General features: G+C 42.7%; 1 long non-coding RNA gene across 1 annotated transcript; it reads left to right on the top strand.

The window, feature by feature from the left end:
• Nucleotides 1-426: 426 nt before the first annotated feature.
• Nucleotides 427-4773, top strand: LOC135535286 (uncharacterized). Its single transcript, XR_010454849.1, has 3 exons — nt 427-542; nt 3974-4017; nt 4607-4773. It is a non-coding gene; the product is annotated as an uncharacterized LOC135535286 (long non-coding RNA).
• The last annotated feature ends 4620 nt before the right edge of the window (nt 4774-9393 follow it).

The raw sequence follows: 9393 nt of genomic DNA, 5'->3' as shown, positions 1-9393 counted from the left end.
AAACTAGCGCAACAGATGGCTTGTTGTTTTCTTAATATAATGATCGGATTGTGTTTATCCATCTTTGATGTTCTGCGTACAGGTTTCGAAAGGGTACCAATATTGTGCCTGGTGATTTTAAGCCCCCAAAGATGTATTTGTCCGTGAAACTAGTCTGAAGCTTGTAAATCATAGAGCTAGGAGCAACTCAAATCTGATTTTTTTGGTTATGTTTGTTTACTTTATGGTTCCCTCTTCACCTTGTATTAGACAACACTAAATGGTAATTACATGCTAATAACTCATGAATTGCGTAATGTCCTCGACCTATGAGGTTGTTTCATCTTTGCGTTAGAGTAGGTCGTTGACACAAACCATAACCCCCTTCTTTTTTTTGCGTACTTTTCTACTCACCCCTCTATTTCCTCTTCCTGTGCTCATAGGAAGGAGTGGAGGTGAGGGTGGCACGCATCTTTAACACCTTTGGGTCCCGGATGCACATGAACGACGGCCGTGTGGTCAGCAACTTCATACTGCAGGCTCTACAGGGAGAGCCCCTCACCGTACGTCCACTATAATTACCACTCTTACTATGGTTACTACTGTTACTACTACCACTGTTACTACTACCACTGTTACTACTACCACTGTTACTACTACTACCACTGTTACTACTACTACCACTGTTACTCCTACTACCACTGTTACTACTACTACCACTGTTACTACTACTACCACTGTTACTACTACTACCACTGTTATTACTACTACCACTGTTATTACTACTACCACTGTTACTACTACTACCACTGTTACTACTACCACCACTGTTACTACTACCACCACTGTTACTACTACTACCACTGTTACTCCTACTACCAGTGTTACTACTACTACTGTTACTACTACCACTGTTACGACTACTACCACTGTTATTACTACTGCCACTGTTACTACTGCCACTATTACTACTACTGCCACTGTTACTACTACTGCCACTGTTACTACTACTACCACTGTTACTACTACTACCACTGTTACTACCACTGTTACTACTACTACCACTGTTACTACTACTACCACTGTTACTACTACTACCACTGTTACTACTACTACCACTGTTACTCCTACGGCTGTTACTACTACTTCCACTGTTACTACTACTTCCACTGTTACTACTACTTCCACTGTTACTACTACTACCACTGTTACTACTACTACCACTGTTACTACTACTACCACTGTTACTACTACTACCACTGTTATTACTGTTACTACTACCACTGTTACTATTACTACTACCACTGTTACTATTACTACTACCACTGTTACTACTACTACTACCGCTGTTACTACTACTACCACTGTTACTACTACTGCTACCACTGTTATTACTGTTACTACTACTACTACCACTGTTACTACTGTTACTACTACCACTGTTACTACTATTACCACTGTTACTACTACTACCACTGTTACTACTGTTACTACTACCACTTATTACTGTTACTACTACTACCACTGTTACTACTATTACCACTGTTACTACTACTACCACTGTTACTACTGTTACTACTACCACTGTTATTACTGTTACTACTACCACTGTTACTACTACTACCACTGTTACTACTATTACCACTGTTACTACTACTGCTACCACTGTTATTACTGTTACTACTACTGCTACCACTGTTACTACTACTACTACTACCACTGTTATTACTGTTACTACTACCACTGTTACTACTATTACCACTGTTACTACTACTACCACTGTTACTACTACTACCACTGTTACTACTACTACCACTGTTACTACTACTACCACTGTTACTCCTACCGCTGTTACTACTACTACCACTGTTACTACTGTTACTAATACCACTGTTACTACTACCACTGTTACTACTGTTACTACTACCGCTGTTACTACTAATACTGTTACAACTGTTGCTACTACCACTGTTACTACTACCACTGTTACTACTACCACTGTTACTACTGTTACTACTACCACTGTTACAACTGTTGCTACTACCACTGTTACTACTACCACTGTTTCTACTGTTACTACTACCACTGTTACAACTGTTGCTACTACCACTGTTACTACTACCACTGTTAATACTACTACTGTTACTACTACTACCACTGTTACAGCTGTTACTACTACTACTCTTACAGCTATTAATGCTGCCACTGTTACTACTGTTTCTGGGGCGGCAGGGTAACCTAGTGGTTAGAGCGTTGGACTCAAATCCCGAGCTGACAAGGTACAAATCTGAACAGGCAGGTAACCCACTGTTCCTAGGTCGTCATTGAAAATAAGAATTTGTTCTTAACTGACTTGCCTAGTAAAATAAAGGTAAAATTAAAAATGTCTAATACCACTGTTACTACTACCACTGTTACCGCTGTTACCACTGTCATTACTACCACTGTTACTACTGTTACTACTGTTACTACTACTCTTACAGCTATTAATGCTGCCACTTTTACTACTGTTTCTATTACCACTGTTACTACTGTCATTACTACTGTTACTATTGTCATTACTACTACTGTTACTACTGCCACTGTTACTACTGTCATTACTACCACTGTTTCTAATACCAATGTTACAACTGTTTCTAATACCACTGTTACTACTGTCATTACTACCACTGTTACTTTTACCACTGTTACTTCTGCCTCTGTTACTACTGTTACCGATGTTACAACTGTTACTACTACCACTGTTACTACTACCACTGTTACTACTACCACTGTTACTACTGTTGCAACTGTTACTACAACCGCTGTTGCAACTGTTTCAACAGCCACTGTTACTACTACCACTGTTACTACTACCACTGTTACTACTACCACTGTTACTACTGCCGCTGTTCTACAACCATTGTTACTACTGCCGCTGTTACAACTGTTACTGCTGTTTCTACTACCAGTGTTACTATTGTTACTAGTACCACTGTTACTACTGGTACTGTTACTACTGCCACCGTTACTACTGTTACTGCTCCTTCCACTCTTACCACTGTTACTATGACTACAAATGTTACACTTTTGCCATCTGTTACTGCTACCACTGTTACTACTGTTAGTACTACCACTTTTTCTACAACCACTGTTACTACTGCCACTGTTACTATGACTACACTGTTACTATGACTACACTGTTACTACTGTTAGTACTACCACTTTTTCTACAACCACTGTTACTACTACTACACTGTTACTACTGTTACTACTACCACTGTTACCGCTGTTACTGCTGCCACTGTTACTTCTGTTACCACCTTCTCTGTCTAAATCACTCACTCTGTATCACTATCGTTCTCTGTCACTCTAAATCACTATCTCTCTCTCTGTCACTTTCACTCTAAATCACTATCTCTCTCTCTGTCACTTTCACTCTAAACTCTCTCTCTCACTGACACTCTGTATCACTATTTCTCTCTCTGTCACTCTCACTCTAAATCACTATCTCTCTCTCTGTCACTTTCACTCTAAATCTCTCTCTCACTTTCACTCTATCTCACTGACACTCTGTATCACTATCTCTCTCTGTCACTCTCTCTAAATCACTCTCTCTCTCGTCACTCTCTCTAAATCACTATCTCTCGCTCTGTCACTGACACTATCACTATCTCTCTCTGTCACTCTCACTCTAAATCACTATCTCTCTCTTTCTCTCTGTCACTGACACTATCACTATCTCTCTCTCTGTCACTGACACGCTGTATCACTATCTCTGTCACTCTCACTCCATCACTCTCTACCACTGTCACTGTCTCCTCACCCATACGTTTCCTCTCAATCTCACACACTCTACCAGCTGTAGTATTACCATCACTCATTCACTCAGTCAGACAGATGGACAGACAGACTTGTCTCTCTGATCCGTCATGTAGCACCTACCTGTCTTTCTCTGAATATGTCAAGAATCTGATTCTGAATAAGATTGTTTCATATCACCTTGTTTATATAGGTGTATGGTAGTGGATCCCAGACGAGGGCCTTCCAGTATGTGAGGTAAGCCTGACCAAACACATCTAACACACTGTTCACAGAAGCTTACATTTTTATCTTGCTCTCCATTTGTTGATGTCTGTGTTGTCTGTATATCTCTGCATGCTGTTTCTGTGAATGTGTCCGACAGATTGGATTAGAATTGTGTATTCAGGTGTTGTATTCAGTGGATATGGGCAGAAGACCGACGGCCCGCCGGGTAGCTTAAATGTCGCGCTCTCTTTAAGACACGATGTCTCTCAGTGGAAAGGGGAAGAAAAAAACCCATGCCTGAGCAATATGGTTATCATCACTTTGTGTGTGTGTGTGTGTGTGTGTGTGTGTGCAGATATGGGCGTGTGTATGCATGCAGGTGTCTGTCTCTCAGCAGAGCATTGTGGTGGTTTATGGTAGCGTTAATATTCTATGGGCTCTGAAGGCCCAGACCATTAAGCATGCATGTTCTCTCTTCTAAGGGACGGTTGGATAACCAGGGAGGGAATCTTCCCAAAGATCACTAATTCTTTCTAGTAATTGAATTCAAAGAACAGTATTTCAAAGGTGGAAATGGCTTTGTTCATTTGAAAGGCGGCAGTGTTTGCTTTTCACACAGACTGATAGTTGGGCTCGGTTGGAGGGGCGTAGGGGTCTGGATATATCAACTTTGTAACACTCGCAGGAATCTGGAGGCAATGGACAGGCGGCTGGCTGGACATGGGAACTCCGACCACAAGTTTTTTTAGGGGAGAGAAAGGTAATATTTGCTTTAGATTACAAAGGTGGTGGGATAAAATGCTAACACCCCTCTCTCTCTCTCTTCATCACGTACACACACACACCGCCTCATCCATCCTCAATCTTCAAGGTTTTGGCGATTGCTGTGTGCATGATGTCTGTCTGTGTGTGTGTGTGTGTGCATGTCTGTGTGTGTGTTTGAATGATCTTTGGAGAATAATTTAATCAGCCCTGCTTTCATCGACGGTGCAGTCTGATCTCACAACACAACACACACACACACACACACACACACACACAAACATTCTGCAATTTAGAAGGAGCGAGATCAAAGGAGGATGGGTATTTGAAGCTCTCCTATCATCCTTCGGGGCAACCGTTTACCTGGAACGTGAATGTCTTTAATTAGGCTTGTATAAACAGCTTGATGCAACCTCTCCTCTAAGTTTTCTCCTCTCTCAACCAGGTCCTATGACAGCCTGACTTTGCTTAATGACTTCCATAGTCTGTGAATCAGTGGATTTGGTGGACTTAGAGTCCCATTTCCCTACCCACTGCGTTACATTGCCAAGCCAAACTCTGGGTGGGACATGTTTATTCTTCTGAAAGAACACGGGCAGAGCACTAAGTAGCTGTGAAATGTTCAAAAGAGCATCGCTGCAATTATTCAAAAGACTTCTTCAATGAACTGTCACCCTCAAAGTAAAAGTCACGTTCAAACATTTGTTAATGTCTAAGACCAGCAAAGCATGTTATTGTAACCCACCGTTATTACACATATGACTGTCTGCCCTCAGTCTTGCCTCACAGACCTCCCTCACAGACCTCCCTCACAGGCCTCCCTCACAGGCCTCCCTCACAGACCTCCCTCACAGACCTCCCTCACAGGCCTCCCTCACAGACCTCCCTCACAGACCTACCTCACAGACCTCCCTCACAGACCTCCCTCACAGACCTCCCTCACAGACTTATTGTGCCTCGCAGACTTACCTCTGTCTAGCACGAATTCAAGACGGCAAGCTTTTCGTCACTTCCCACGATGCACTTCACCTACGTGGCTGAGGCCTCGGGAGAGCCAGAGGGAGACAATGTTGACTCCGATACTTTAGCACCTGACTATGCTGATTTGGGCGTGGTGTCACTTGGAATTGTGGGAGACATTTGGACCTTTTTATATGATGGTGGCATATGGAATAGGAACTGTTTTTATCACAGCACTTTGTTTGTTAGCGCTGTCTTTGTCTCTCCTTTCTCTGGTCTGCTACTAGATGTGAGTCTTGTTGCTTTAAGACCATTATTTATTTTAGGTGGTGCAGTAAACTAAAGGATTAGTTTATAATCCATGTATGTTGTCTTGCCCTGTAGCCCTGCAAACTAAATCTACAGAGGAGTTTTCTCATCTATACAGATCCTTACAGCATTGTCTGTGTATTTCATCAATGAATCCGAAGGTATTTTTACCTGTTGTAGCAATTTCTGGTTTCATCCCACCAGCGTGGATTTGTTGTGTTATTATTTATAGGGGCTTCATTAGAACTGGCCCACAGAAAACACCTTGCATAAAATCACAGGATTGTTTTGTGTATTATTTTTGCATCATTTTTTTTTTTTTTATTAAAAACTATTTTCTTTATTCAATTTAACATGAATAAAACATGTAGAGAAAAAGGAGGTCTATATTGATGGATGGCTGATGAGCAGGTAGCCAGTTAGAGCCTGTTCCCAGTGGGAGCATAGTGGTTGTTAATGTGATCAGACCAGTTTGGGCCTGTTCCCAGTAGGAGCATAGTGGTTGTTGATGTGATCAGACCAGTTTGGGCCTGTTCCCAGTGGGAGCATAGTGGTTGTTAATGTAATCAGACCAGTTTGGGCCTGTTCCCAATAGGAGCATAGTGGTTGTTGATGTAATCAGACCAGTTTGGGCCTGTTCCCAGTACGAGCATCGTGGTTGTTAATGTGATCAGACCAGTTTGGGCCTGTTCCCAGTGGGAGCATAGTGGTTGTTGATGTGATCAGACCAGTTTGGGCCTGTTCCCAATAGGAGCATAGTGGTTGTTAATGTGATCAGACCAGTTTGGGCCTGTTCCCAGTAGGAGCATCGTGGTTGTTAATGTGATCAGACCAGTTTGGGCCTGTTCCCAGTGGGAGCATAGTGGTTGTTAATGTGATCAGACCAGTTAGAGCCTGTTCCCAGTGGGAGCATAGTGGTTGTTGATGTGATCAGACCAGTTTGGGCCTGTTCCCAGTGGGAGCATAGTGGTTGTTAATGTGATCAGACCAGTTTGGGCCTGTTCCCAGTGGGAGCATAGTGGTTGTTAATGTGATCAGACCAGTTAGAGCCTGTTCCCAGTGGGAGCATAGTGGTTGTTGATGTGATCAGACCAGTTTGGGCCTGTTCCCAGTGGGAGCATAGTGGTTGTTAATGTGATCAGACCAGTTTGGGCCTGTTCCCAGTGGGAGCATAGTGGTTGTTGATGTAATCAGACCAGTTTGGGCCTGTTCCCAGTGGGAGCATAGTGGTTGTTAATGTGATCAGACCAGTTTGGGCCTGTTCCCAGTGGGAGCATAGTGGTTGTTAATGTGATCAGACCAGTTTGGGCCTGTTCCCAATAGGAGCATAGTGGTTGTTAATGTGATCAGACCAGTTTGGGCCTGTTCCCAGTGGGAGCATAGTGGTTGTTAATGTGATCAGACCAGTTTGGGCCTGTTCCCAGTGGGAGCATAGTGGTTGTTGATGTAATCAGACCAGTTTGGGCCTGTTCCCAATAGGAGCATAGTGGTTGTTAATGTGATCAGACCAGTTTGGGCCTGTTCCCAATAGGAGCATAGTGGTTGTTAATGTGATCAGACCAGTTTGGGCCTGTTCCCAATAGGAGCATAGTGGTTGTTAATGTGATCAAACATGCAGCCTGGTAAACTTCAGTGGCTTTTCAAAGGCCACTGCATTCCTTTCCATGCAGCAAGCCACTTGGACCTACCGCCGCTAATTATGCTACAGTGGCTGAGACGCAAATACAGTACCAGTCAAAAGTCTGGACCCACCTACTCATTCCAAGGTTTTTCTTTATATTTACTATTTTCTACATTGTAGAATAATAGTGAAAACACCAAAACTATGAAATAACACATATGGATTGATGTAGTAACCAAAAAAGTGTTAATGATGATGATGGACAGCTTGATGACAGCTTTGCACACTCTTGGCATTCTCTCAACCATCTTCATGAGGTAGTCACCTGGAATGCAGGTTGTGTTGTGACAAGGTAGGGGTGGTACACAGAAGATAGCCCTATTTGGTAAAAGACCAAGTCCATATTATGGAAAGAACAGTACAAATAAATAAAGAGAAATGACAGTTCATCATTACTTTAAGACATGAAAGTCAGTCAATACGGAACATTTCAAGAACTTTTAAAGTTTATTCAAGTGCAGTCGCAAAAACCCTCAAGCACTATGATGAAACTGGCTCTCATTAGGACCGCCACAGGAAAGAAAGACCCAGAGTTACCTCTGCTAAAGAGGACAAGTTCATTAGAGTTACCAGCCTCAGAAATTGCAGCCCAAATAAATGCTTACAGAGTTCAAGTAACAGACCTATCTCAACATCAACTGTTCAGAGGAGACTGCGTGAATCAGGCCTTCATGATCGAATTGCTGCATAGGAACCACTACTAAAGGACACCAATAAGAAGAAGAGACTTGCTTGGGCCACAAGCAATAGACATTAGACCGGTGGAAATCTGTCCTTTGGTCCGATGAATCCAAATTTTAGTTCCTTGGTTCCAACCGCCGTGTCTTTGTGAGACGCAGAGTTGGTAAACAGATGATCTCCGCATGCCTTTTCCCCGTAAAGCATGGAGGAAGAGGTGTGATGGTGTTGGGGGGCTTTGCTGGTGACACTGTCTGTGATTTATTTAGAATTCAAGGCTCACTTAACCAGCATGGCTACCATAGCAGTCTGCAGCAATACTCCATCCCATGTGGTTTGCGTTTAGTGGGACTATCATTTGTTTTTCAACGGAACAATGACCCAACACACCTCCAGGTTGTATCAGGACTATTTGACCAATAAGGAGAGTGAAGGAGTGCTGCATCAGATGACCTGGCCTCCACAATCACCCGACCTCAACCCAATTAAGATAGTTTGGCATGAATTGGACCGCAGAGTGAAGTAAAAGCAGCCAACAAGTGCTCAGCATATGTGGGAACTCTTTCAAGATGGTTGGAAAAGCTTTTCAGGTGAAGCTGGTTGAGAGAATGCCAAGAGTGAGCAAAGCTGTCAAGGCAAAGGGTGGCTACTTTGAAGTAATATATTTTGTTCTGTTTTACACTTTTTTGTTACAACATGATTCCATAAGTGTTATTTCGTAGTGTTGATGTCTTGACTATGATTCTACTATGTAGAAAATATTCAAAATAATTTAAAAAAACATTGAATGAGTTGGTGTCCAAATGTTTGATTGGTACTGTATGTGCGAGCAGACACGCACGAGTGCACAGGTGCGCACACACACTCACTCACAGGCACGGCAACACTCACTTGTGCAAACATGCACATATTGTACAGTGGTTCTTCCTTTAAAAGTTGCGTCATACTGTAGCGCAGCTTGCAGGGTGCTGCGGTATGGAATGGCACGACGTCATAGTATTTTACTGTCAGCCATT

The sequence above is a fragment of the Oncorhynchus masou genome, unplaced genomic scaffold (assembly GCF_036934945.1).
Source record: "Oncorhynchus masou masou isolate Uvic2021 unplaced genomic scaffold, UVic_Omas_1.1 unplaced_scaffold_4726, whole genome shotgun sequence".
Classification (NCBI taxonomy): Eukaryota; Metazoa; Chordata; class Actinopteri; order Salmoniformes; family Salmonidae; genus Oncorhynchus; species Oncorhynchus masou.
The sequence above is the reverse complement of the archived record's forward strand: the minus strand, read 5'-3'. Positions and strand labels throughout refer to the sequence as shown.